The following is a 3,809-nucleotide window of genomic DNA, read 5'->3' on the forward strand; positions in this document are numbered from 1 at the left end:
TATTCTTGAGGAGATGAAAATGTGAAGTCAGTATTTCTCTTTTTTCACACCATTGGAAAGCTCTAATCCAGAGGTAGCAACTTTCTTTTAAGGGCTACAGAGTAGATATTTTAGGTTTTGTGGTCTCTATAGTCTCTGACCTAACCACTCAACTCTACCGCTGCAGTGCAAAAGCAGCCATGGACAAGACAAACAAATATGTGTGGCTGTACTCTAATCAAATTTTACTTATGAACACTGAAATTTAAATTTCAAATTCAAATTGCTACATGCTATGAGTATTATTTTGATTTTTCAACCAATTAAAATGTAAATCATTGTTAGCTCACAGATCATATAAAAACACGTGGAAGGCTGAGTTTTGCCTGGAGCCTGTAGCTGGCAGACACCTACTCTTATCTTATAGTTCAGGAATACACTAGGAGAGTCCAGTAGTTTTCAGACATATTTTAAAATCTTGATATCCATTGTTTAAAGAAAATCTTGCATGACAATCACTTGTTACCCGAGTTTCTATGAGGATAGAAATCTAGCCTCCCTCCTGCTCCCTCAAGTAGTTCCCTTTCCACCAACACTCTCACATGAACACAAAGACACACAAGCACTGGAAAGGATTTAATAGGGCACTTTGGTGGAAGTCTTACATGAAACAGCAAAAAGAAATACTGACAATATTGCATTATTTGACCCCCCCCCTCTGAGGCCAACAAAATTCAAATATGAAAAAGGCAGTGAACAGTACCGAAAAGAGTCTTCCAAACACTACACACATATTTCAGGGGTGTTCTTTTTTTTGCCACATTAGATTTATTTATTCTTCCAGACACTAGTCTCTCAACTGAATCTTTCATTTGATGAGAATCTCTATAACTTTAACATTGTACATTTCTTGCCTGCATGATGGTTTGGTCTTCCCTCTTTTCTTGGCTGTACTTGTCTCTGTTACTAGAATTTGGCATCTGCTTTGGTCCTGGGCACATGGCACATGTAGTTCTCAGTTACCCTGATATTCCAAACTCCTGACCACAATAGTCAGATCCGAGTTATGAAAAATGCCTTCTAGACTAATCAATTCAGTGGGAAGAAAATCCATCAAACCAAATCCTTGTACAGATATCCATAAAGAGGTATCAAATGTCAGATTACATTGATAAAGGATGTGATGAAGGAAACAAACATTTAGTTGTCTGCTATATGCCAAGTGCTGTGCTAATAATTCATTCAAGAATTAAGATAAATCTGACAAGCATTTTTGGGAATGGTATACAGTGTACTCCTATCTTAAGAGGAAGCTAAAATAAGTGGTTTTTCTAAGTCTTTTCCTGTTAGGTAAAGTATGAGTTCCTTCTTCCATGGAGCTCTATAGACACATGTTCTAGCAAGGAACGAGACCTGGAAAAGAAATAGATCCAAGAAAAACTTCTGGAAAGCCACTAAAGGCTTCCACTGGAATCTGGGGAAATCAGACTACTTTTGGTGCAAAAGCAGATATAGACATTGAAGAAAAAACACACAATATGTTACAAAGCTCATCCTTGATCACTAATGCTAGATGATAGATGAATAGACTTTCCTGTGCATTAATCCACACCGCATGCATGTTTGAGAACTTTTATAATGGGGCAATTCATGATGCTATCTTTTGGTTAGAAAGTAATCAAACCAAGAAAACAAACAAACAAAACTTTTAATTCCAGACTGGTTATGTGCATAACCTCATATGCATACGCATAATCTCAGATAATATGTTAGAAGTGAAATAAAATAATTGAGCAGTTATATTGAGATCTAGTTTTAGCTCCTGTAAAAATGTAAATGAATTTTTTCAAGGCAATATTTGAAAGTAAGTGCTTCTAATATCTTTCATTATAATCTACCTATCAGTCTGGAAAAGGAGTACATACGAATTGAGACTTGAGACAATAAATAAATGACCTGCATTTTAAAATTAACTACTATGTGTTTACTTTCCTAGGACTTTTAGACCTACTCTCCGACTTTCCCCACCCTGCTTTATGCTCTGGGGGAGAGACTATTATGGACTATATCAAATGAATTCCCTTCCCCTTTGACTTTCAGTTGGGTACAATCAATGGAAAGAACCTATTGTAGATCAGCAAGGAGTGAGGTAAAGTTATTTATTTCACTGGCATCCTTCCTTGTTTGACAAAATTAATAGGGTTCCGTTTCTCTCCTAAAGACTGTGACTCTTCTGTTCCAGTAACCATTCTCTGCTCCTACACCTTCAGCCAAGTAGTGGTCATGGCTCCCTACAGTTGCTAGATTAGGGTTCTTTATTGTACCTTGTTAATTTCCCTTAGCCCTGCTCACATATTTGCAGGCAGTTCCTTCATTACGCTCTCCTCAATGATCCCATTAGAGCATATCATTTATCTCCTGGGCTGAGCCTTAGTGATAATGCCCTGATGTTTTCACTCGTCCTTATAATTGAACAAAGAGGGTCTTACCCACTGTTTTTGAGACAACATTGTGTATTGATATCCCTTACTGTACACCTGTTACAACAAGTACTAGGGAGTGAAAAGGGCCACCAAGGGGGCAGATAGAGAACTTCAAATGTTTCATTCTCAAGAATGATAATTCAGGGGTATTTTTATTACCATTATTTGTATATCTTACATGTGTATGATATTCTTTGTGCATATAAAATAATTCATCATCAAACGCAAAAGCAAGACAAAATTATTTGTAGTAAGGCTTTGTTTTTATTTGTATATATGCATAGAAATGGCTCTGAAAGGAATTAGAACAAAATAATATTAATTTCATTTGATCATAAGCTTACAGGTGAATACTTGCTTAAATTCTTCAAATTTTCTATATTTAATATAAATACAGTTTTCAATATAAATATATTTCCAATAATAAACAGTAAATACCTGGTAAAAATGGCAATATCATCAATCAAGTTCTAGAGCAGTTATTGTACTGAATCATTTCACTGGTAATTGGATACACTCAAACAAAGAAACCCTGAATAAAAGTTCAGACACGTGACTGAAGGCAAAAAAAGGAAAATACCTCATAAACTCATAAATGATTATGTAATAGCAGAAGGATTTCAGGAGACCATTAAAATATGAATTTGCTTATTAAGCGCCAAAGGTGAACTTAATCGTCCAGTCATGTTCTGTTCAGAACCATTATTTGGCTTTCGGTTGCTATGAATAGTAGCTACGTGATATAATCATGTTTAAAGGAAGAGTGGCTACTCATTTTCATCTGCAGTTTCTCTTTCAGGCTGTTATTCATATTTCTTAGAGTTTGCAAAATGCTTGTCCCCTGAGAATTGGTAAAATGAGTATCAAGTACAAAGACTTCATTTTATATTTTTATTATATACACCCGCTAACTTAATTCTTACAATGAAGATATCATCATCATCATACACATTTAACAAGTGGGAAACTGAGGCAGAGAAATATTAAATTAGCCCAAATTTACATAGCTAATGAGCAAGGAGCTGGGATTCAAATTTGGGCCTCCTGCCAACTGTGAGTGAAACCACTGCACTGTTCCATGTTCTAACTCCTCAAGGTCCACCAAGCCTATGTATATATAGGCCATTTTCCCCTAGGGGCAAGAAAAACCAGACCCTTTTTTCTATTTAGCACTTTCATTCTGAAACTTAGAAAATATTTTTTGACGTTCAATGTCAGGGAGGACGATCCCCTTGGCTGTGCTGCAGCCTGGTAACACCAAGTCCTGTTATTAATATGATATTTAATAACAAACATGGCAATCATTGATTGGAATTTTATTAACTGTCTGTATAAGTGAAGGGCACA

Source organism: Myotis davidii, unplaced genomic scaffold (genome assembly GCF_000327345.1).
Source record: "Myotis davidii unplaced genomic scaffold, ASM32734v1 scaffold930, whole genome shotgun sequence".
Classification (NCBI taxonomy): domain Eukaryota; kingdom Metazoa; phylum Chordata; class Mammalia; order Chiroptera; family Vespertilionidae; genus Myotis; species Myotis davidii.